Raw genomic sequence first — 27008 nt, 5'->3', positions numbered from 1 at the left:
ACCGAACTAACTAGATTTTCACCTTGAAGCTGGAATGTTGCAGTGGTTCACCAGCTCGTTCTTGGTTTTAAACCCTGATCCCTTTAGATGTTCATCCTAGGGTAATTAATATCTGGTAAGAAAAATTTTATCTGAAGTTATCAAGACAGTTTCTTTAAAATGTGTACTTGTTCAGAGAATACTTTGTAGTAACCAGACTATTTCTAGGAGGACCTATGATAACATGTTAATCCTTAATATTTCTCTAGCGCTCTCCTGTATAGCAGCTATTTCTAGATGATATAAAGTAAGAAATCAGGGTAGATGCTGCTGCTTAGGCATAGACACCTTCATTTCCCAGGTCAAGGTTGAGTCTAGTAGTCAGAATTGGTGAAAGAAGTAATACCAACAGAACGTGTAGTTCAGTGCAATGATTGTTTCACTGTCAGCAAGTTAATCATGGTTCAGGGGTGTTTTCTAAGGCCTCCTTCAGATCTTGATACAGCAAAAATAAGCACAGCAAAATATGTTGTGCCATTATGGAATTTTTATCAGTTTCTCTCTGATAGCTTATCAGCTTGGTAGGTACTTATGAAGCTATCATTTTAAGGCAGGTGGCGTGGTCAATGGAAATAACATTCTTGTATCTTCAGAAAATCAAGCTTTTTGTTTGTTTGTAATCAACATTTTCCTCATCCTTATGGGTCCTTGTTTGGAGGGGATAGAGTGTTCATAATTATTGCTGTAATAACTTGCCAAATAAGCTTTCATAATTCAGTAGAAACATTAATAAATGATGATATGAGAAGAATAATACTGATAGAATAAAGCCAAAACAGATGGTTAGATGCCAGTTAGTTCTTAGTTACTCAACAGTAACAGGAAAATATTTGACCATAAAACTCCAACTTCAATCTGGAAATTGGAGGCTCATGTTCCTAAATGTCCAAATAAGAAAGGCCTCCAGAGTGATAGGAACTCATTACCTTGGTAGGTGGCTGATCACTCACTTTTTAGCCTCCTCCTTTAGCCTACTGAGAGGGCCATTAGTGCTTGTTTTTCCCTGGTTTTGGAGGATGAGTTTCCTAATGTCATAGTGCATGAGCAACATAGATGTGTAAAGACACCAATAAGCAGCTGATTTCCCAATAAGTTTCATTCAAACTTGAAGTATAGATATTGGCTCCTCACCTTCCTATCACAAATGTATCCACATCATACTGAGTTTCTAGATGTAGGAGAGTTCCAGAGTGTTCCTCTAGTCTCTTCTAAATAACTGCTAGCTTTTCTTAACTTTTTTTAAAAAAAGTATTTATTTATTTATTTATTTATTTATTTATTTATTTACAGTGCTCGTGAGCAGGGGAGGGTCAGGGAGAGAGGGTGAGAGAGAGAGAATCCCAAACAGGTTCCGTGCTGACATGTCAGCACAGAGCCTGATGTGGGGCTCAGACCCACAAACTGTAAGATCATAACCTGAGCTGAAACCAAGAGTTGGTCACTCACCCCACTGAGCCACACAGGTGCCCCCAACTGTTAGCTTTTCAATTGCCCTGAGTCTCATTGCCAGTTTTCTCCTGGTGACTCAGGAACAGAATTCAGGAATACTGGATACTCTACCAAATGTGGGACAATCCCAACCAATAAATCCTGTGTCCCCCATATGACTTTTGAATTTTTTCCCTGGATATTCATGTAGCATAAAAGGGGGGAAAAAAGCTAGTAATAATAATCTGAATCTGGAGCACCTGGCTGGCTTAGTCGGTAGAGCATGCGACTCTTGATCTCGGGGTTCTGAGTTTGAGCCCCACGTTAGGTGTAGAGATTACTTAAAAACAAAAACTTAAAAAAAATAATCTTGAATCTAGACTTCAAATGTTTTGCTTACAAACCTAAGACATTTTTTTCACATGTTTAATAGACACTGAGTTTTTGAGGAATAAAACTACCAAGTAAATTAAGGGAAGACTGTACTTTCTTTTGTTTAGAAAGTTACAAATCTTATTCATCACTCTGGAAAATGGTATTGCCAATAATAATGCCACTTGTGGTATTTGAGTCAATAGTATGACACACTTGGGTCAGACAGTATTTATAGCTGTCATATTCATAGTGATGTGTGACATTAGGTACGAGCCTCTGATAACTTTGCCATAGCTTCTGGCATAGTTTTGCCCAAGTATATGTACACTGAAGTGTGTATTATCTCATTATAAATTAGTTATCTTGTATTTATTATTTTTATTACAGTTGAGGCAATATATTTATTTTAAAAAAATAAGCGTGTAGTTAGGTTTAGGTTTTCTGGGAATTTAATTTCAGTATAGTAAGGGAGGGAACTATTATATATTTGATGTTAAGAAGGAAAAGGAACATTCAGTTTTACAGGATTGAAAAACACTGATATACATCAAACTCCAGACCGCACTACAAAACTCCAGAAAGGCAATTAAGTATGTGCCTGAATGGATGAAATTTCACGGTATGACATGTGCACCTCTATCATCACAGCCCGTGTGTACTTGGCACCTCAAAATTCATCCCCTTTAAATGAATAGAGTAATGTACAAAGGAGTAAAAGTGTAATAGAGCTGGGATTTGAATCTCTCAGTATAGCCCATTAAGTCATACAGTTTCTTACACCCCATAGATGCGACTATAGGTTCTTCAGGAAGGTGCATTCTCAATCCCCAATGTCCTCTGGTGAGAGGTTTTTCTTATTGCCACATCTATCACTTAGTACAATTTATATGACAAATAAAAGAAGATTCAATTCAAGCCTGCTTAAATAGTAAGAAATTTATTGCCAGAGGTAAGATGGCTCCAGAATTTCATCTCGTAGTTCCAGTGTGTCACCTAGGACCTGATTTCTTTTCAACAGTTCACTCTGCTTTTGAGGTAACCAATTAATTCTTTAGATGGCCCTCTTCTGCTTGCATGATCACTGCCATTATCAACCAGGGCTATATACTTTCTCCACCGTTTACAGAGAGTGGGAACATCTCTTCTTCAACTATTGAACAAATTTCCATGATATTCTATGCCTTCCCCTGACTCAATCCTTATGACATAAGTAATCATATACTGGTGGGCTTTGACCAATTAGGACTCACCCAAGGATCCTACCTAAAGTAAATTTTGCCTAAACTACATGGAAGCTTCACAGTTAGGAGAGCAATAAAAAGGGGTTGGGGAGGCAACTAACTCTATTTCCCCACTATTTGTCATCTAAGCCTTAGCATGCAATCGATTTTAAGTAAAAAAAAAAAATTAATACCTGACAACATGGGCTGTACTGATTTTTATGAGGTAGACTCCTTTATTTATTATTTGTTTTTGCCATCATTCATTCCCCAAAGGAATTTATACATGCCACGTATATTATTATAGAAAAAGAAAACATGTACTCTTAAGTACTGAGGAATGTTCTGAGGGAAGCCAGTTGCCAGGCTATAAGGACACTCAAGAAGCCTATGGAGAGGTCCACAAGGTAAGGAACTAAGCCCTTGTAACAACCATGTCAATGAATTTGGAAGCCAGTTCTTCCCCACATGACTACATGCTCATTGCAACTTGATTATAAATTTATGAGTGACTCTGGTGAAAGAAATTGAAGAAGATACAATCAGAAAAATGTCCCATGTTCATATTGGAAGAATTAATATTATTAATATGTCCATACTACCCAAAGCCATCTATAGATTCAGTGTGATCTCTATCAAAATTACACTGGCATTGGGGCACCTGGGTGGTTCAGTTGGTTGAGTGTCCAACTTTGGTTCAGGTCATGATCTCAGTTTGTGAGTTTGAGCCCTGTACCAGGCTTTTTGCTGTCAGCACAGAGCCCACTTCAGATCCTCTGCCTCACCCTCATTCTGCCCCTCTGCTCGCGCATGCTCTCTCAAAAATAAATAAACATTTAAAAAATTGCACTGGCATTTTTCACAGAAATAGAAAAAAAATCCTAAAATTTATATGGAACCACCTAACACCCTGAATAGCCAAAGCAGTCCTGAAAAAGAATAAACCTAAAGGAATTATACGTCCTGATTTTCAACTATACTACAAAGCTATAGTAGTGAGAGCAGTATGGTACTGGCATAAAAATAGACACATAGACCAGTGGAACCAAATTAAGAGTCCAGAAATAAACCCCTGCATATACCATCAACTAATATTTGACAAGGAGCTAAGAACAATGAGGAAGATAGTTTCTTCAATAATTGCTGTTGGAAAACCATATAACCACATTTAGAAAAATGAAATTAGAACCTTATCTTACACCACTCACAAAAATTAATTTGAAATGGATTCCAAACACAAACATAAGATCTGAAACTGTAAAACTTCTACAAGGAGACATAAGGAGAAAACTCCTTGACATTGGTCTTGGCAATGATTTTTTTTGGATATGACACCAAAAGCACAAGCAACAAAGGCAGCAACAAATAACTGGGACTGCATCAAACTAAAAAGCCTTCTTCACAGCAAAAGAAACAATTAACAAAATGAAAAGTCCACCTAGAAAATGGAAGAAAATAATTTCAAAGCATATATATGGTAAAGAATTAATATCCAAATTATATAAAAAACTCATGCAACACAGCAGCAAAAACAGAAAAATCTGATTAAAAAATGGACAGAAGAACTGAATGGTCACTTTTCCAAATATATACAGATGGCCAACAGGTACATAAAAAGATGTTCCACACCACTAATCATCAGGGAAATGCAAATCAAAACCACGAAGAGCTATCGCCTCACACCTGTTAAAGTGGTTTTCATCAGAGACAAGAGATAACAAGTATTGGTGAGGCTGTAGAGAAAAGGAAAACTTTGTGCACTGTTGGTGGGGATACAAATTGGTACAACTACTATAGAAAACAGTATAGAGATTCCTCAAAAAATTAAAAATAGAAATACCATATGATCCAGCAGTCTCACTTCTGGTATAGCTCCCAAGGAAATGAAATCAGAATTTCGAAGAGAGATCTGCACTCCTATGTTTATTGCAGCATTATTCACAACAGTCAACCTGTTTGCCATGGAAACAACCTGAATGCTTGTCAGTGCATGAATGGATAAAAAAGATACCCCCCCCACACACACACGGGAGTGTTATTCAGCCATGAAAAAGGAAATCCTGCCATTTGTGACAACGTGGATGGACCTTGAGGGTACTATTTTACAAAGTGAAATAAGTCAGAGAATGACAAATACTGTATGATATTCTTTATATGTGAAATCTATAAAATTCAAACTTGTAGAAACAGGGAAGAGAATAGTGGTGATTATCAGGGGCTGGGAATTGAGGACATGTTGGTCAAAGGGCACAATCTTCCAGTTAGAAGATGAATAAGTTCTGGGACTCTTAATGCATAGCAATGTGATTATTGTTAATAATACTCTATTGTATACTTGGAAGTTGCAAAGAGAGTAGATCTTAAATGTTCTCATCACAAAAACGAAATGGTAATCATGTGATGTGATTGAGGTGTTACCCTGTTAAGATGGTAATCATATTACATATGTGTTTATCAAATGAACGTATTGTATACCTTAAACTTACACAATGTTATATGTCAATTATGTCTCAATAAAGCTGGGAGGAAAATTATCAGGGATAAAGACAGTTATTGTGTAATGATAAAGGAGTCAATTCTCCAAGAAGACAACAATCCTTTATGCATATACACCTAAAAATATAGTGGCAAGATATGTTTGACAAAAACTAAGAGATCCATGTGGAGAAATGAGTGAATTCACTATTATACTTGGATGCTTCAACACCCCTCTATCAATAATTGATAGATCCAACAAGGAGAAAATTGATAAGAGCATAGTTAAACTGAACAGCCCCATCAATCAATTGGGTTGAATTGATATTTATAGATTATTTCATCCAACAAAAGCAGAAAACACATTCTTCTCTAACTCACCTGGAACCTTTTCCGTTTGCATAACACATTCTGAGACATAAAACGCACCTTAGCAAATTTAAAAGTATAGAAACTATACAATATATGCTCTAAGAACACATGGAATTAAAATTAAATTTGTGAAATCCCAGAGTATTTGCAAAAAAAAAAAAAAAACAAAAAAAAACCAAGCTTCTAAATAACACTTGTATCAAAGAAGAAGCCTCAAGAAATTAACAAATATTTTGAATTAAATGAGACTGAAGGTACAACTTTTCAAAATGTGTGGGGTACAGCAAAGCAGTGGTTAGAGGGAAATTTATAGCATTGAATGCATATATTAGATAAGAAGAAAAATCTACAACCAATAATCTAAGCTTGTACCTTAGAAAACTGAAAAAGAAGAGAAAATCAAATAATCCACATTAAGGAGAAGAAAAGAAATAATAAAGTGTGAATATACCATTTGAGACCATGGTAAAGCACTCAAATTGTGCAGGTGTCCACTGATATTATTTAGTAAATTTCTGTAGTTTTTTCTATAAATATTTGTCATTCTTCTGCTTATGTTTATTCCTAGGTAGTTAATATTTCTGAAAAGGCACCACAGTGTGTCTCTATGTGGGCTTATTATTTTTTATGTTTTTGTATATGTCCTGAAGGATATTCAATACATCCTTCAGAGCATTTAAGTCTTTCTTCATTTGTGGACAATTCTAGTTAGCTCATTATTTTTCCCTAAATATTGTCTCACTCCACTCCCTCTATTCCTGCTCTCTGGAACTTTGATTTTAAAGATGTTGAAATTTATATACTTATTTTACATTTCCCTTCATTTGTCCTTGACATGGCATCTGTTTATCTCTTTATACTCTCTTCTGGTGAAATTTTGCAAGTGGGCCATCCAGTTCATTAATTCACTCTTTTGCTTTGTTTATTTTTTTGTACTATTTTGTGTACTATCCATTCATTTGATCAATATTCAATAACTATGTATTGAATCAAGCATATTGTTATGTAATTACATTACATGTGCCTGTTACATATTAATGAGTGCTGAAAGAAAAACAAAAGTACACTAGAGAATGGAAAGTGAGGGAGGTACTATTTTAGATGGAGTGATTAGACAGGCCTCTTGGAGGAAGTGACACCTGAATAGAGGCTTCAATCAAGAGAGAGTGTGGATGCAGTGTACTTGACGCAAGATTAGATGCAAATGCACTGAGGGGAACATGCAACAAGGAAGCCACTGTGACTGGATCCTATGGAGGAAGAAGAGAATGAAAAGAGGGTGAAAGTTGAACTTGGACAGATTATACAGAGTACTCAAGGTCATCAGGAGGGCTTTTGATTTTATTCATGTGTGACAATCAGCCGGTGGAGTGTTTTGAACAGGGGAGAGGCATAAGCTTATTTATATTATTAATGGATCTCTCATGGTACCTATTAAGAACAGGTTTGGGTGGGGGGGACAATTTTGGGAGCAAGGAGACCAATTTAGGAGACAACTATGTTAACTCCAGCAGGAAATGATGGTGGTTTGGTGTTACGGACTGAATGTTTCTTTCCTTTTTTTTTTTTTTTTTTTAATTTTGGTAATGTTTATTTTTGAGAGAGAGAGAGAGAGGGAGTGAGGGAGGGGCAGAGAGAGAAGGAGACACAGAATCTGAAGCAGGCTCCAGGCTCTGAGCTGTCAGCACAGAGCCCCACGTGGGCCTTGAACACACGAACCACAAGATCGTGACATGTGCTGAAGTCAGACGCTTAACTGACAGTCACCCAGGCGTTCCTGGACTGCATGTATCTATACCCCCAAAATTTATATGGTGAAATCTTACTCCCAATCCCCCATCATTTTTTAAAATGTTTGTTTGTTTGTTTGTTTGTTTGTTTATTGAGAGAGTGAGAGAAAGTGCAAGCAGGGTAAGGGCAGAAAGAGAGAGAGAGACAGAATCCTAAGCAGGCTCCATGCTGTCAGCATAGAGCCTGACACAAGGCTTCAACGCACGAACCATGAGATCATGACCTGAGGCTGAAATCAAGAGTCAGTTGCTTAACAGACTGAGCCACCCAGGAGCCCCTCCAATCCTCCATTATGATGATTTTAGGAGGTAAGGCCTTTGGGAGGCAATTTTGATTCAATGAGGTTGTAAGGGCTCTTAGGAGTGCGATTATCACAGTTTTAAGAGTTGAAGAGTGTTTACTCAAGTCTGCTCTCAGCCATGAGAGTATTCAGTGAGGGGTTAGCAGTCTACAACTCGGAAAAGCACCCGCACCAGAATTCTACGATGCTGGCACCAGAATCTCACACTTCCAGCCTCCAGGACCGTGAGAAAGAAGTTTCTGGTGTTTTGAAGCCATTCAGTCTATAGCACTTTGTTGCAACAGCCCGAATAGACCGAAACACTTGGTCTTGGGGTTTCTCATTGCAGCAATTTCCCCATGATCTCTAATTGCTTCTGTCATTTGGCCTTAAAAGGGGAAGCAGGTGTCTACAATACAGGAATTGGACAGCCTAGAAAAGTGTGCGGAGAGAGCCATCTAATTACTTTCTTAGTTTCTCTTAAGTCCCTGCCTGCTTCCGGGTTCTTCTGTTTCCAGATATGGAACACCGTTAGTGCTGATCCTCTCTTTCTGGTAGCCTAAAGTTCTCAAACTTCACTTTGACTGCAGCTTTCTTCTGAGAGTCTGTCTTTCCCCTGATACTTAATGTCTACTTTCCAGTTTCAAGTCCACTGAGAAAATCTTTTATTGTTTGCCAATGCTTGTGTGTGTGTCTCCCCCACATCTTTTTGTGTGTGTTTGTGTGTTTGTATATGTACCTGTTAAATATATTTCCATTGGGACGTATAATTTCATGAGTTTAGTGCCAGAAGGAAAAATATTTGTCTCTGTACTTAAGTGAAAGGTAGATTTGTAAATAAAGTTTTAAAAAATGTTTCCTTGAACAAAATGTACTATACATGAAGTTCCAGGCTTTCCAGGATTTCAGGGTTGCACTGTGTATATACTTTTGATGATCAGTGTAGATGTTTTTCTTGACATGTGATGTTTCAGAAGAAATTTAGTAATCTGTGGTTGATGTTGGTTACTAAATGCTGAGGCGTTATCACTGCACTGTAGCCATTTAAGAGAAAGATTATTAAGAAGTTCATGTTTTAGGTAATGAGGTCCATTGTCCCTTATCTCTGCCTGGTTATTTTTGTGGATAAGAACACAAAATAAGTGAGATTCATGTTCACTAGGCATAGTTAGTTTTCTGTGTTGTAGAGCCCCAGACAAAAGCCCTAGCTCTGACCAGCCATCTCTAGGAAGGGAGATTGAGGTTACCAGTTACCTTCTGTATCCTCTCAAAAGCAGGAGCATCACAGAACACATACCTTAACGATGGACAAGTCTTCTGTTTCCTCTTCTGTCCTAAGACTGCAGGGAAGGCAGTATTAGAGTGGAGAGCTACAGACTCTATGTCCTCTTGATTGTTCCCTGTCCTCTAGCATATTCTTCTTCTTATAATTCAAATAACAACTGCTCACCTGAGGACTCCTCGGGCATCCTCCTCCTTGAGTGATGGGCCCAAAGGAAAGATCCCTAGATGGATCTCTTGTTGGGACATAGCAGAGGTGTACATAATGAATGAAGGCATTGTAGCCCAGGTCCTAGAGAAGAGAAACAGTATTGTGGAATTTTCAGTAATGAGGCCTAGGATTTTCCTTTGGGATAAATGGAGACAGAGTAGCAGTGGGCCCTGCCATCAGTCACTTCTAAATGTTGACACACTATGGAGACACGCAACAGTGTAGAGAAATTGGGTCTGCCTATTTGTAAAATAGCTTCTGGGGGAAAGAGGTAAAAATTATAGTTCAATAAATGTGTGGCCTCCATCAGCAGTTTTCAATTATTTTAGGAAGAAAGGTAGCTTCATTCATTCATTAAAAAGACCATTAGGCAGGTAACAATCCTGCCTTACTATGAAAAAGCTTATGATCCTAGGGGCACCTGGGTGGCTCAGTTGTTGGGCATCCAACTTCAGCTCAGGTCATGATCTCATAGCTTGTGAGTTGGAACCCTGCATCAGGCTCTGTGCTGGTAGCTCAGAGCTTGAAGCTTCTTTTGGATTCTGTGTCTCCCTCTCTCTGCCCCTCCCCCACTCATACTCTGTCTCTGTGTCTCAAAAATTAATAACCATTAGAAAAAAGAAGGGGCATCTGACTGGCTTAGTGTGTAGAGCATATGACTCTTGATCTCAGGGTGGTGAGTTTGAGCCCCACGTTGGGCAGAAAGCTTACTTTAAAAAAAATAATTAAAAGCTCGTGGTCCTAACGAATGGAGATAATAATTCTGGTTTAGTAGCATCCCATGGAGAAAGATGATAAATGTATTGCTAATTGATACCTGAAGCCTGTCAGTATGGTGTTACATCATTGTTAACATCATGCTGTCTGCAGACCCCTCACGTTGCTTACAAAGAATTTCTTGCCTACGCAAAAGTAGTACTGCAAGAGTGGGAAAAACCAGGTTGACTGCTGCAAAAATGCTGGGAGTAAATATTGGGTAGACACACCCAAGTATAATTGTTAGGACTGGTTGTAATAATATAATAATAATAAATATGATGATGATCATGATGATTCTCCTTTAATATAACCTCAACTCAGTGAAACACTGGTATGATCACAACCAAGAGAAAAATACATTACAAAGAAACACTTTTCTCCTCTGGATCCTATAAGAATGACTCATCATTGTGTAGCTCCAAGTCCAACAATCATGAGGTGTGCTTCCTGAGCATTAATCTTCCTCCTTTTCTTCCCCTTTTCCCTTGCTCCTTCCCTTCCCCATTTCTTCTCTCCCTCCCTTCATGAAATACAATTCGACAAGCTTATGGATGACATGAACCTAATGGGAGGACATTTCCACTGAAATTTTGATGATCCCATCCCCTTCGAAATATGCTGACCCACAAGAAATCTCACCATTCTTTCCTCAGAATCAGGTCTCCTCCTCACAATTTTAGGAAATAACTAGAAAAGAATTAAGAAAAGAAGAGGGTTTATTGGAGTTTTCCCCATCGTTTGAATCTCACGTACAAGGATTAATGAGCAGTAGATGGAAGCTTTTGTTGTAGGACTAGAGTAAGACTTAGAGCCTTTATAACAACTATTTGTTGATTTAGTAGAAATTGTGTTTCACTAGCAGGGTCATTCATCAGCATGAGGCACTAGCAGCAATGTGCCCTGGAAAATCAATTTTCTAGAAGACTCAGAGCTTACCAGAAGTCTTATGCTCCGAAGGCAGGAGATTCAGTTTGGTGGCTGACGAGTAAAAAGGAAGAATAAAAATGAGCATTTTAAACCAAGGCACACATCATCATCTTGCTGTGTCAAGTTTTATCAGTCAAAGCTGTTTAACAAAATTTTATGGATTTAGTAACCTTTCTATAGTGGAAATAAATCATTTGAGTTTCTGAAAACCTGAAGCACCCAGTGCCACAGGTTGACTTTCTTTCTGAATATGAGAATTCATCATACTCATCATGATCATGATCATGATCATCATCATCATCTTCGTCATCATAACTATTTATCACTCGGGTTAATTATTGACTGTAAAAGTGATAATAGTTTATTGCTCTCAAGACCATAATAAAGATGCATACTCTTTAATTACTCATTCATTAGCATTTTCATATCTATTTTCTACCCAACAATTTTTCATTCACTTTTGGGATTAGGGAGAGGGCTTATTGCAGTTAAGTTTTCATCCAGGGTACAGTCGTCACTACCCGCAGCTCATTTATCTCTCCCCATGTTTTGAGGACATGTCGTTTGAGAAAATGGCAGCTGAAGTGAACCATGAGTGAAGCTATGTAGTTTGTGTAGGACACTTAAAGAGAGGGTGAAAATGACTGTACTTAGAAACCCCCTACTTCTCAATATTACTGAGAGCTGACACTATAAAAATCTGAACTGCATATTGATCATGTAACACCCCAGAAAGGAAGGCTCAGAAGTCATTTAGCTTGAAAAGGTATAATTAGGCTACCAATTCTTTTGTGATAGCAGATGACATCCTGCTTAATAAATTCCACTCATACAGTAAAATTGTATCTTCTAACTTTACGGACGATAAAACTGAGCCTCAGAGAAGGAAGAAATTCACCCAAGATCATGTAGGCAGGAAGTAGAGAAATAGGACTAGAAGCCAGGTCTTAGGAATCCCAGCTGTGAGCATCTTCCTATCATTGATTGTTTCTGCAGCTGGCAGAATATGAGACCAAGTGCCAGAAAGCTAATACCGTCCTTTTAAAATGTATCTGTTCAAAGTCCTAGGCTGTCCTGACCCCAGGGGACAAAAGAAATTGCATTTTCTGGTTACAGTGTCTTCACCTCTGAAATTTTGTGCCTCCATTACTCTTACTCGGGAAACAGTCCCTCCTCAAGCCAAGTTTGGTATTACTGGCAATACTATTTCTTGGGAAACTGCTTTGGTGTTCTATTTATGGTCTTAATGGATTCAAAGGACTCAGAGGATCTCTCTCTGTCTCTGTCTCTGAGATATCCAGGTTAGCCTTTTCGGGGATTATCATTATTTTTTCTTAATATTTTTTAGTACTCCCATTTCGTAATTAGATACACAAGGCCCTAAACAGTGGCATGTTCCTCAAGGCCACATAGTTAAGAAGCTGTGGAATAGGGAGCAAAACTTCAGCTCCTACTCTTACAGTGCTTTGCATTTTCTACCCTTGACTGTGAATAACTCTCTTGAGATACACTGGATGGAGACTGAGATTAGCTCCTCTGAAAATAAAATGAACGGAAACCTCTATGACTTATGCATGTGTTTCATAATTAGAGTGTGTGTGGTAGACAGTGATAGGAGCTGAGCCATTACCTCAAAGAACCAGGGTAAGAAAGAAACTGACAACAAAAAGTTCTATGATCAGGAACAAAATATTTCCTGAAATAGGAAATGTTGGCTACACAGGGGAAACAGGAAATGAAGATCGATGGCTATTTTCCACAAATCTTTTTGAAAACTCCATCCCTTAGGGAAGTAACTATTCATTTTATGGAATTATGAGATATTTACACTTCATGATTTATTCAGAACCAAGTACTGAGATGCAATAAGCAATGTGTGCTCATTAATGAAAAAAGGGTCTTCAGGGGCCAATTGGATATTAAACTTAATTCTTCCCATAAAAGTGCATTCTGTGATAGGACACCTTTATTCGCTGAAATTGACATTTTGTTCAATTTTAAATAGGAGGTGCAGTGAACATTTCTTATTCAGCGTATTTTGGAATGGATTGGATAACTGTAAAAAATGATTTTTAATGAAGTGCTACTTTTTATTATTTATGGTGGTTTTATTTTATGGCAACACAAGGACTTGAGAGCTATGTGAACTTTAGTTTCTGAACCTGATCCCATCAAGCAGCTGTAAGAAGAAAAATATTTGCTGTGGAAATATACGAAGATTTTTTCTAGAATGATGGTAGAAAATGGCTGCATGTAGGGTCCTGAACATTTAGCTGTGTTCTCTGGTTACTAGAAGATGCTTGTGTCCATGCCTGAAATCCTATGCATGGTTCTGATCTCTGCCACACAGAGAAATGTCCCTGCAGTCTTGTCTCATCCATCCAACACACATGGAACCATCTTCATGGGACAGCTTTTACCAAGTTTCATCAAAATTAAGGATCTTCAATAGCTCCCAATAATTGGCAAGAAGATTGTCCAGGAAGATGCCTCATATGGTAGAAATAACATAGGATTTGTAGTTAGACAAAGCTGCATTCTAATCCATGCTCTGCCAATGTGTAATATTTGCAAGTCATTCAAACTTTCTGAACTTCTGGGGCGCCTGGGTGGCTCAGTTGGTTGGATGGCTGACTACAGCTCAGGTCACGATCTTGCAGTCTGTGGGTTCAAGCCCCGTGTCAGGCTCTGTGCTGACAGCTCAGAGCCTGGAACCTGTTTCCGAATCTGTGGCTCCCTCTGTCTCTGCCCCTGCCCTGCTTGCTCTCTGTCTCTCTGTCTCTCTCTCAGAAATAATAAACAATAAAAAAATTAAAAAGCAAACTTTCTGAACTTCTTTTTTTGCCTCTCTAAAATGTGAATATGCATATCTACCTTCCTGGTTATTTTGAAGAGTGGTGATAATGTTGATGTAGATTGTTTTAAAAGAGCCTCAGTCATTCTTCCCATTCCTTCATGCGTGTCACTTTTCAATGTGGCTTTGCAGCTCCTTCCCTCAAAAGGCAGTCTATTTCTCCACTTTTTAAGTCTGAAATTGGCCATGTGATAAACTGTGCTCAATTAAACATTAGCAAACATGTTTCAAGCAGAGGCTTGAAAAATGCTTCAACATTGAATCTTGCCCTCTCCTTCCTCTTTTGGAACCTAGCCACCAAATAAAAGGAGCCTGAGCTAGCCTTCTGGACGATAAGAAATACCTGACCCATCCACCCATATTGTTGCAGTTGACAAGAAGCCAACTTCCAGATGCTAACTACAGAAGTATGAATGAGCCCAACCAAGATAATCAAAAAAGCTGTCCAGATGAGCCCAGCCCAAATTCCCAACCTGCAGAATCATGAACCAAATACAGTAAAACCTTGGTTTGTGAGCATAATTCATTCCAGAAAGATGGTTGTAATCCAAAGCACTTGTATATCAAAGTGAATTTCCCCATAAAAAATAATGGGAACTCAGATGATTTGTTCCACACCCAAAAATATTCATATAAAAATGATTACAATACTGTAATATAATACAAAATAATAAAGAAAATACAAACTATAAGGAAAAATCAACAAATTAACCTGCACTTAACCTTTGAAAACCTTTGTGGCTGGTGTGAGGGAGATGAGAGAGGAGGGTTATTGTGTAGTATGACTTTCACTATCACTAATGGAATCACTGCTATCTATTGGCTCCAATGGAATCTCTTTCTTTTCATGCAAATTTAACAAGGAACCTATTCCAACCTATCCAACTTGCTTTTGCCTCCTTTTGAGGATTTTGCAGAAATGTGACATTGCCTTGACAATCACCCACTATCCTGCAGTAAGAGAGACAGAGAGACAAAGAGAGAAGAACCATCGGCTCAGTTGTGATCATGTGATATCCAGTGTCATGAACTACTCATATTGCAAGACATTGCTCATTTATCAAGTTAAGATTTATTAGAAATGTTGGCTTGTCTTGCAGAACACTCACAGAACAAGTTATTCACAATTCAAGGTTATACTGTACATGTTTCTCATTTTTAAGTCACCAGGTTTTGAGATAGACTGTTATATAGCAAAAGTTACATGAGACAAATATATGTAAAAATCAGATATAGTCCATGGGATGCAATAGATGCCTGAAAGTGATATTTCCCCATCCTTCCTAATATAGCTTGACCTGAACTTTCCAAATAGTTTTCTCTCATGGGTTAAGAAATAATTCAGTGGCTTCCCCTTTGTCTTAGCCTACAATACAAATACCTCATCTACGGGTCCCTGAAGAAACTGTCACTAATAGATCTTTACAAGTTCCACTCATACTTGACTCAACTCTGTGCTATTTATGTTCTAGCCATCCTGGCCTTCTCTCAGTTAGAATGTGCTAATCCCTCTCCTGGACCTTTAACACCTGCTTTTCCCTCTGCCTGGAGTGTTCCCCTCCTCTGTGAGTTCCCTTCATCCCTGTATCTGACCAAATCTTCATCCTTCAGGTTTCAGCTCAAGTATCACTTTTTATTTTTAGTTTTTAATTTTAGAGAGTGGGAGAGTACATGTGTGCAGGGTGGGGGGGGGAGGGAAAGAGAGAGAGGGAGAGAGAGAATCTTAAGCGGGTTCCATGCCCCATGCAGAGCCAGACACGGGGCTTGATCTCATGACTATGAGATCATGACTTGAGTTGAAATTGAGTCGGATGCTCAACCAACTGAGTCACCAGGTGCCCTAGCTCAAGTATCACTGCGTAAAGAAGGAAACCATGAATCCCCAGACTGTCAGATCCTCCTATTCGAGACACTTACAGAATTGTGTGCATGTATATAATATTTTAATTACATATTTACCTTTTGTCTTTTCCTCTGGACTGATAACTCCCTAATAAGACTCTCTTGTTTACTGCCTTGTCCCCAGTGGTGACGGGCATATAGTAGGCATTCACAATGTTCATTCATTAATTTCAGTAAATGTATCATTTGGTGAGGAGTCTGTGTCTGTCCTATGTAGAAATGACTATTGTGTTGTGGTGCAAAACATTCCATTTGGTGTTGTAGTATGGCTTTAAATAACATCATGCTTGAAACAGATCTATGCACATTATATCCACTCTGCCCTTGGGTCCATGCTGTACATTCAGTATCTTGATTGAGAACGAGAGATATGTGAGTCCGAGCAGTCGGTGGCAATGCAAACATTTCACTTCCATCTACTTGGTGCTGCCTAAAAATAAATGATATCATATTGATTATGGGAAATGTAATTGTTTCTTTTCTTTCTCTTTCTTTCTTTCTTTCTTTCTTTCCTTCTTTCTTTCTTTCTTTAAAATAAGTCAGCTAATGTTTGCTACTTTAAGCTTTCTTTAAGAAGGTCTGAGAAGCCATTTCCATCAACTTCCAAGGATATTCTATTTTCTAAAAAGGAGCCTATTTGGTCATGAAATGTTTGTTGGATAATATTTGTTTTTGGCAGATGTTACCCTTTATATGTGTTTTTCCACGGAGTTAATAACTAATGTTTTCCAACTCTTAAAAAATAATAAAGTCACTGAATCATCGTCAGTGGAAATTGTTGTTTGGAACTATTCACAATCTTTAATTAATTACATTCTGTAAACAAAATTGTGTTCAGAATGCTGACTCCAGGAAGCCTAACACAAAGGTTAAAACGTGGATCTTGTAGTCAGATAAAACTGGGTTTGAATTCAAGCTTTGCCATTAAGTAGTGTGTCCCATGGGACTTTGAACAAATTACTTAACCTTTTTGTCTTGAGTTTCTTATCTGTGAAAGGCATCATAATCTTATCTGCCTCATTGGGTTGTTGCAAGGATTAGAGGAGATAATCCATGTTAAGCACTTAACTAAAATCAACTGTGTGCTTACTATTTACTCCATGCAATTATTTAGTATCAAAATTCTTGATAATGATTATATAAGGAGAAAGGATTAGGGAGACCATTTTAAGCAAAGGAATTGAATTAACAAATGCATACAACTAGGGCTACCAAAATAGTATGAAGTATATTTAGGGGTCAGTGAGGAGAAGCCTCTACCTTTTTTGACAGAGTTTATGAAGGAGACTAATATGACTAGATTAGGGATATGCATGTTGAGGATAAAAAATTGAAACTCTAAACAACAGGGAGTCACTGATGTAACATTTCTTCTAAACAGCACCGGGTTTGCAGTATATATTCTGCTATAATTTCAAAGTATCAGGGCAAGCTTTAGTTTTTTTTACCAACTCCCTCCCCCAATTCATATGTTGAGACCCTAACACTGCTCCTCCCCAAACCCACGTGATGGTATTTGGAGTGGGGCCTTTGGGAAGTGATTAGGTTTAGATGAAGTAATGAGAATGGGACCCTCACGATGGGATCGGTGCCCTTATAAGAGGAGAAAGAGGCATCAGAGCCATCTTCTCCCTGCTATGTGAGGACATGGTGAAAAAATGGCAGTCTACAAGGCAGGAAGAGAGCCCTCACCAGAAAACAACCATGCTGGTCCTCTGACCTTGGACTTCCAGCTTCCAGAACTGTGAGCAAATTAATTTCTGTTGTTTAAACTGCCCAGTCTGTGATATTTTGTTATGACAGCCTAAGCCAACTTCAAATACCAACCATTGAGAAATAACTGTTTGAAAAATCACATATTTTTTTAAAATGTGCTTTTAAATGATATCTTGGTATGGCACAAATTCACAGCTGCAAATTCTTTAATAATTATCAGTGGTTTTCAGGGTATCAAATACATTTGCTTTCTGAGTCATAGATGTTAAGAACAATTTGATACAATGTAATCAGTAAACACCTATCAGGAGAACACTGATAAACACGGAAAATTACTGCTCTCAGAGCAGAAGTTGGTCTCGAATATTCATGCTTCTGATAAACAGATATACCAGGTGACCATAATCACCAATCTCTTCTTTCTGCCACCAAGACACAGGAATGGGAAAAGTAGAGCCCCAAAGAAAAAGAACCCAAAACCTAGGGAAAAAAATTTTAGAATCAAAGCAAAGGGAAAGAAATAATAACAGAGTAGTTGTAGATTCATTCATTCATTGAGCAGGTGTTTGTTGTTCACTTATAACTTCTACTTGGTAAAGTCCACTTATACCTTCAAGACAGTTGTAGACAATCTTGGGTGAGTCAAGAAGGTAGTAGCAGGGCACCTGGGTGGCTCAGTCGGTTAAGTGTCTGACCCTTGATCTCAGTCAGGTCTTGATCTCAGCGTCATGAGTTCAAGACCTGCTTTGGGCTCCATGCTGGGTGTAGAACCTACTTAAAAAAAAAAAAGGTAACAGCACAAGGCTCAGAGATAATGTTATGCCCTCTCAATTTAGGTAAGTAGATAACCAAAAAGATAAAATAAGTCTTTTGTTTATGAGAATGGTAAGCCATCACCAAAAAAATGTAAAAGTCCAATGTGATGACTTAATATCCAGTTGTCATCACTGCTTCATATATAGTCAGAGAAATTTTAAGTTTAAATACTGAAAATGAGCTGATTTTTAACTCTGAGGAAAGTTTAAGTGGTGATGTATCTTTAACGCTTTTCAGAGGCTTACCAAAATATACAAATCCATAAATGTCTTTAGATTGTGCTATAGTTTATTTCCTCTTTACTGATGATACTTTAACAAAAAATAAACCCAACTGTTGAACAAGGAGTCCTTTTTTGCCTTGAAGTATTTTGAGTGTAAAAGCCTGACTCCTTTAACCACAACCGTGGAACATCATTATTCCAAATACAATGCTACTATTGTGACACTGGCAACATGGTTAGAGCTGATAGTAGTTGGGAGACAAATATATAAGCACAAATGGTGTTTTTCCATCATTTCAAAAACACCATTAAAAACAAACAACTAGTTATTTTGAAAACAACCAGTTTATAACCATTGTTTCGTTGAAAACAGAGCACTGCTTTTTAAGTCGGTTCATTTTTGGACCTACAACCTCAGAGTGATGTCAGTCGTAAATTTTTCGAACTACTGTTATCTTTTATTAGCTTTGGCACACATATTTTCTTTTTTAAAATATTTTTAAAGTTTTTATTTATTTTTAAGAGAAAGAGCAGGAGCAGGGGAGAAACAGAGAGAGACACACAGAGAATCCAAAGCAGCCTCCAGGCTCTGAGCTGTCAGCACAGAGCCTGACGAGGGGCTCAAATTCACGAACTATGAGATCATGATCTGAGCCGAAGTCAGATGCTCAACTGACTGAGCCACCCAGGCACCCCTAAGCCACATTTTCAAATACACTCTGTATATTCAAGGCATTTAAAAGGGGTAGTCATTTAATAACACTTATTTGTTTATATGTGCCTAACTTTACATTTCGGAAGTATTTTACATACACTTTCTCATATGATATGAACAACAGTCTTTGAGGCTTTTCCCCCTCATTTTACAGACATGTTAATTTGATGCTTAGGAAAGTTAAGCGGTTCACCCAAAGTCACACAGTGAGCACATGGCAGAAACATCACTAGAATTCAGGCATCTAACTCTCAGTCCTGTGCTGCTTCCATTTTACCAAGCCAAGCATCTCTTTTCTCAGAGAAAAGTGAGAAGGTCATCACCTTGAAGTCCTTTCTTTAGAAAGACTTTAGTTTTTTGCTCTTTTCCTCATTAATCTTCGTATTTCCTTATGTCTCTTCAATCATGGCCTTCTGTCACTATCAACAACATCCAGAGTTTTATGCTTCTCCTGCCAAGGTGGAATCACAGCTTTCTTCATAGAGAAACTCCTACAGGCAATTTTTTATGGTATTTGTAAGAAGAATACTCTGGAAACAGCAGTTCATCATTGAGACACTGGGAGTCTATTCTGATGACTAGCATAGGATGTGGACAATTCTGGATAGAAAAGAAAAGTTATATAACTGTGTCATATTCTTCATATGTTGAGTTTTTGAAACCACAGCTCCAAGGGATTGAACAGAACAGGATTCCCAGTAGGTCCTAGGTGTGCTGATCGATTGGCAGAAGGATCTGAATTTCTTAGGAGACTATATGGAAATTGATAAAGATGAGCAGTCATATAGATCAGCATTGTCCAATAGAAATATAATACAAGCTGTATATGTAATTTTACATTTTTTAACTAGACACATTTAAGAAGTGAAAACAGATAAGATGGATTTAATGATATATTTCATTTAACCCAAGATACTGAAACATTTTAATTTTAATATAAAGTAATTCAAGAGCTATTAATGATATATCTTACTTTTTAAAAATAGTTAAGTTTTTGAAATCTGGTGAGTATTTCATACTTACAGCACATACCAGTTTGGAACAACCATATTTCAAGTGTATCATATATGGCCAATGTCTGCTTTATTGGACAGAAAAGCCTAAATTTTTACTGAGAACTGTTTCAGGTATGGTCATGGAAACACTGAGTGGCTACTATCATTTGGAAATGAATGAAAATACAATTCCATGCCTCTGGATGTGAGCATTCACGTAAGATGAGGATAGATGTAACTAAAGCATGGTTTCTCAACTTTAACACTGTTGACATTTTGGGGCAGAAAATTGTTGTGGGAGGCTGTCCTGTGCATTATAGAATGTTTAGCAGTATCCCTGGCCTCCACCCATTAGATGACAGTAAGACTCTCTCCAGTTGTAACAACCAAAAAATGCCTCCAGAATATGCTAAATATCCCCTCGGGGTTTGGGGTGTTGGAAAATTGTTCCTCGTAGTTGACAACCAGTGATCTAAAGAATGCTTTTTTTGTTGTTTTTTAAAGTTTATTTATTTTGAGACAGAGAGAGAGGGAGAGAAAGAAAGAAAGGAGGTGCAGAGAGAGGGGGAGAGAGAGGATCCCAAACAGACTCCACACTATCAGCATGGAGCCCAACACGGGGCTCGAACTCATGAACTGTGAGATCATGACCTGAGCCAAAATCAAGAGTCAGATGCTCAACCCACTGTGCCACCCAGGGACCCCTAAAGAATGCTTCTAATCAATTTTTTTTAGATTCAGAATGGATGATACACAAAGTAAAGATTCTCAAACTCTGAGCCCTAAATATCAGTCCTCTATTTCATTGTCCAGGTGCGCATCTTGGATAGTTGGATAAAAGGGCCAACATGATTTGCTAACTTTTCAATATCTGACGATACTTAAGATAATGATTTTGAACCTAGATTGAATTGGCTAGATTTCCTTTCTTTGGAAGAGAGAGGATATTCTTGAACCTCTCCCCAAAGTAACCAGAAGACATAAATAGTGGACGGTTCAGAGAAAACCAGCTTAAACAATTGAGGAATAAAACAGTGTATCTTGCAAATGGTAAATTGTAAAAGTTATAGGCATGTATACTTTATCCAGCCTAAGAAACATTGCTCAGCTTTCAAACCCTTCCAAAATCTGAACTGATCAAAGGGAAAAGTTAAGCTACAATGCAGCTCCAATAGCCTCATCCAACCCTACAAAGGAGCTCTAGAACTAGAATAGTCTTCATTTGGCCAAAATTGCTAGACTTTGATAACTCTACCTCAGAAAGGTCATTATATGGGTTTCCCCTAACAGGGAATAACTTTGGATAGTCCCTGAAAGGACTGAGTGCACTTTTAGCAGCTAGGTCAACAAACAAATCTTTCTTTGAGGAGAGAATCTAGACAATATGTTTCTATAGACATATAGAAGTTCAGTGAATGTTTATTGAACACTAGAAGATTTTGCAGTGGGGCTAACTTGCAGGATAATTAATCAGGGGAAGTCTTGTCCATCAATTTTGCTGTGTGCGTCCATTTGATAGCCAGATGGCTTTTCTAAGGAACACAACCTTTCCTAGATAAGAGGAGTGACTCAGTGTTTGTGACACACCCCAAATTGCTCCATCAATTATAATGGTTTTGAAATATCTCAAATAAGTGTTACATTACCAAAAAGAACTTGAGACTGAGTTGCATAAAAACTTTGTGGGATATGTCGGGAATTGAGTTAGCCTACTATAAGTGCTAAAGGACCATGTTTAAGCTGTGGGGTCAGTGATGTTAAAAAAAAGCAAATAAACTAAGCTCTCAATTCCTGAATCCGCCATTTCCTTTCTTCTATAGACAAAAGAAAGAATGGCTAGGGTAGGGTGGTGGACAACATATTTATGTAGTTGATGCCATATAGCAAATCCTTCATATGCTTATCTGTTTACTCCTGGGAAATAGGTAGCATTATCTCTAGTTTTACAAATTAGGGATCTATAACTCTGAGATGTAAATGATCTCTCGTCCCACCACCACTACCACCATCACCATTATCATGATCACGATCATCATTCTCATCAATAAGACCTAATCATACGTAGTGGTTACTTTGTGCTAGACATTCTCCTAAGTGTTTTATATATGTAAAGTCATTTACTTCTAAGAACTAGATATGAAATAGAAGCTATGGTTATTCATACTTTACAGATAAACTAACTGAGGCACAGAGAAGTTTAGTAACTTGCTCAGGATCATCTAAATAGTGGTAATGCTGAAGTTTGAAATCAGGCTGCTTGTCTCTAGGCTCTTTCCTTTTAACCACGATGCAAACTTGCCTACTTAGGAAGAGGCAGAAGGGAGGCATGAAATCAAGTCTGTCTTATTCCAAAGGCAACCATTTTTCATTACGCAGGGATGGCTCTAAGGACAGTGTGCTTGTGCATTTTGAGGAATCATTCTCTCTTGATGGCAAGCTAGGCCTACGTGGCAAATTGGTGGAATGATTATGAGGTGACCTTTATGAAAGATGTGCATTTTCTGTTGGTGGGAATGCAAATTGGTGCAACCAAACAGTGTGGAGGTTCCTCAAAAAATTAAAAATAGACCTACCCTATGACCCAGCAGAAGCACTGCTAAGAATTTACCCAAGGGATACAGGAGTGCTGATGCATAGGGGCACTTGTACCCCAATGTTTATAGCAGCACTCTCAACAATAGCCAAATTGTGGAAAGAGCCTAAATGTCCATCAACTGATGAATGGTTAAAGAAATTGTGGTTTATATACACAATGGAGTACTACATGGCAATGAGAAAGAATGAAATATGGCCCTTTGTAGCAACATGGATGGAACTGGAGAGTGTGATGCTAAGTGAAATAAGCCATACAGAGAAAGACAGATACCATATGGTTTCACTCTTATGTGGATCCTGAGAAACTTAACAGAAACCCATGGGGGAGGGGAAGGAAAAAAAAAAAGAGGTTAGAGTGGGAGAGAGCCAAAGCATAAGAGACTCAAAAACTGAGAACAAACTGAGGGTTGATGGGGGATGGGAGGGAGGGGAGGGTGGATGATGGGTATTGAGGAGGGCACCTTTTGGGATGAGCGCTGGGTGTTGTATGGAAACCAATTTGACAATAATTTCAAAAAAAAAAAGAAAGATGTGCATTTTAGTAGGTTACTGAAGGTAACTTCTTTTCAGAAATTATGGGATTTCGGCAAAGGTCGGTGAGAATCAGGTTTCACATTTGATGTCTTCTGGAAAATAATATTTTTCTCATTCTAATTAGTGTACCCATTGAAGATTTCTGAGGCTTATTTGGCCTTGTTTAGAACGTATTGCCATGTTTGACTGCCCCAAGTGACAGGAGAAGGCCAAAAACAAGTCCCAGCAACAGGGGTTTTAGCAGGATTGCATCTGCCAGAATCAATCGTGACAGAAACTTAGCCAACTCCCACAGAATTGCCCTCCAACTGTATCCTCTATGTGTGGCCTGTCTCTCCAAGTGAATTGCAACTCATCCAGAGCCGAGACTGTATTATTTGTATCCCCAAGCCCTTCTACAACAGAGGGTAAATGAGGTTTTGAAACCATGCCTATCGAAGCTTACCAGTAACTGAATCACAAGACTTGTATTTCCTTGATCATGTTGAAAATACTTTGTCCCCCCAAATCCCATGCGACATATTAAAATGAAATGCTTTCACCCTCAGGTTTCTTCAGATCACAGACTGAGGAAAGTTGAATGGGTGCCAAGGATCCCCACATCTTAAAGTAACAGGCTATCTTAACAGTCTAGACCAAAATACCGTGCCAATTTATTGTGAAACAGGTTTTGTTACCATTAGCCAGCCTGAGATTCCATGTAGGGAAAGAGAAGGAGGAATGCGTCAACATTGTGAATTTGGAGAATCAAGGTGAAAATGAAGAAAGTTACTTCCTCCTTGAAGTTCATTCCATTAAACTCCACTGCTTTCCGTAAACTCAGTGACATGAAATTTCCCATGAGTGCCACGATGATCTTTTCTATGAGTACTTCAGCCCTTGAAGTCTATTATCTTAGGAATTTCATTTCCATAGGAGAATTATAATTATCCTCTGCCCTACCCAGACTCTGATATAAATATCCCTTTCCAATAAAATTAATTCTTTGGGGGACAAATTGTAACTATACACCAGGCTTTATGTCAAGCCAACATACATAGAAACCAATAGTATATTCAGATTTAGCTGGAAATCAAAGTGTTGAGGCCAAAAGCTGGCTTATCACTAAACGTGGCAGGACTAATACTTAAAGATGGAGGCTGCGAATCTTCTATAAGCAGGATAAACACATTCACAGGGGCCAGTCAAAAGAATCAAAATGTCTTAAGCCACTGATCCTACTTTTTCCAGAAAAGAACAGCAAAATGTTAAAGGTAGCTTGCAAAGTAAACGGGAGACAGAGCTGGATTGGGAATGGCCTGAATTTCCAGAGTTCATATTCACTAGTGACTTCCAATTCACTAATAATCAACAGACTCCAAATTAAAACATTTATTTTACAAATCAGATTTGGAAAAACATAAAAAGAATGATAATACCTAAGGGAGAAGAGGAGGTGGAGAAATAAGATACATAAAGGACTAGTGGTGAGAGTTTACATTGGTACAATATTTCTGGAGGTTAATTCAGCAATAATTGTCAAAAGTTTTAAAAATGGGCCTCTCTTCTAATACGGACAATCCACATCTAAAAAATTTCCCTATTGGAATTATGAATATAGGTATAGATATAGATATTCAATGTAATGTTGTCTATACTTATGAAAAAAATCAGATAGATATTCAATGTAATGTTGTCTATGCTTATGAAAAAATCAGAAACAGCCTATGGACTAATCATTAGGGAGTTAAATTATGATGCAGCCATTTAACTGAATACCATGGGACCATTAAAAACTGTGATGTCTATTTATATACATTAACATAGAACAATGTGAAAAACATTGAAAAGTTCAGTTTATGTAACAATGTGTATAGTATAATCCCATTGTTTTGATTAACAATACCTGAAATACATAAATATGTATGAATGTACGTGTACAACATGGGAAAATTTTGAGAAGAATACATTTATCATCCTTGGTCTCCCTAGAGATCCAAACACCTCACACTAAGAATCCCTGTCATATCAATTCTCCCACTACATTTTGCATTGCACCTTTTTGCAGGTTGAAACTATTTACCTCTGTTCCCTCTTTTGAAATCTTGCACACTCTAGTATTTTCAAAAGTTAAAGCCCTATTGTTTTTTCTTCCAAAATTTTAATAGATATTAGCACCAATATAAATTTTCTCTATAGAGTTTGTACTATATGCTAAGGCAGAGATAGTATAGTAAAATTATTGTTTTATCACCCAAATGTCTTGTACACAATGACATGGACTTTAGATGCATGTAAGTTATATAATCCTTATGTTGAGGAAAATTTTACGATATTCATAGCCAGCTATGGGGTCAACCCATATTGAGAAATAGAATAACTGGAACTGTCAAACAATGAATTCATTTGACTATGCCTCCCTGGACGTATGGACCAGAACATAACTACTATCACTATCATCTTAGCATAGATTAATTTTTACAGCGTATTTGGGACTCACTAAAAAATGGAGTTTCAATCAAATGAGACTGTCAATACCTGCATTCTCAGACTTTCTGTTATTGGCAGCTATTAAATGACATCATTTATGTTGAATTTGGCCTTACTGTTTGGAGGGAGTGATTTCATAACCTTTCTAACTAGATCCAATGTCACTGATTTAACTGAAATGTATGAATTCAGTAGGATTAAGCCCTGGATTCTTTAGCACAAATATATTGCCAAATGCAACCTTTCTGTAAAATGTCACCTCCCGTAAATCTCAGTAATTCCTTTACAGATTGTAAGCAGGTCTCCATTTAGTAAGTGGAATTTTCAGTTGGGTTTATTTTTCTTTAAGCTACTCTGAATGGTACAATTAAGTACTTTATAAGCGGTCTATTATTCATGTATATACATTGTTAAATATTCTGGGATTCATTGTGTTTATGACTAGACCACAAAGGTTCTAATGATTGTTGGCTAGGTATTGAGAGAGATCTTTTTTTTTTTCCAAAGGAAAACAGTATTTTTAATATGTCTTAAGATGCAGCTTAGACTATCCATATGGCAAACCTCATTTCAAGGAGAAAGTCAGCTTTTTCATTCAAACTGAGTAGATGTTGGTTCACCTAGGGAAAAAAAAATCTTAGAAAGCTTTTGCATGCATTCCCAGTACATTTCCCAAAGACAGTTTTAAGACATTTTTAAAAGAAGTGTATTTCATGCTTCAAGTTAACTTTTCAATAAGGATTAGTGCTAGCTTGGAATTTAATTATCTCGTTGAGGTAAGAACATATTTTAGTAAGCTCCAGAATTGTTTACTAATTCACGTTAATTGCTGGAAATTCGTGATATAAGAAAACAAACAAGGTAGCCAAGAAAGTGGTCTTGTCTCCCTTATTGTAGAGAAAAAGCAGCAAATTAGTGTTAAATCTTTATTAAAGCACTGCAGAAGGCACAAGGAAAATTTCTGTCGCATATCTGAAAACAAAACTACAAGTTTGCAATATTACCTGCCATTAAATCTGTACATAGCAAAA

At 37.7% G+C, this 27008-nt stretch overlaps 1 long non-coding RNA gene across 2 annotated transcripts in view; it reads left to right on the top strand.

Moving 5' to 3' along the window:
- Positions 1 to 27008, top strand: part of LOC145714541 (uncharacterized) — a 399456-nt gene that overhangs the window by 87691 nt on the left and 284757 nt on the right. The window lies entirely within an intron of this gene.

This window comes from Panthera onca, chromosome X, assembly GCF_046562875.1.
Source record: "Panthera onca isolate mPanOnc1 chromosome X, mPanOnc1 haplotype 2, whole genome shotgun sequence".
Classification (NCBI taxonomy): Eukaryota; Metazoa; Chordata; class Mammalia; order Carnivora; family Felidae; genus Panthera; species Panthera onca.
This window is presented reverse-complemented; position numbering and strand designations above follow the sequence as displayed.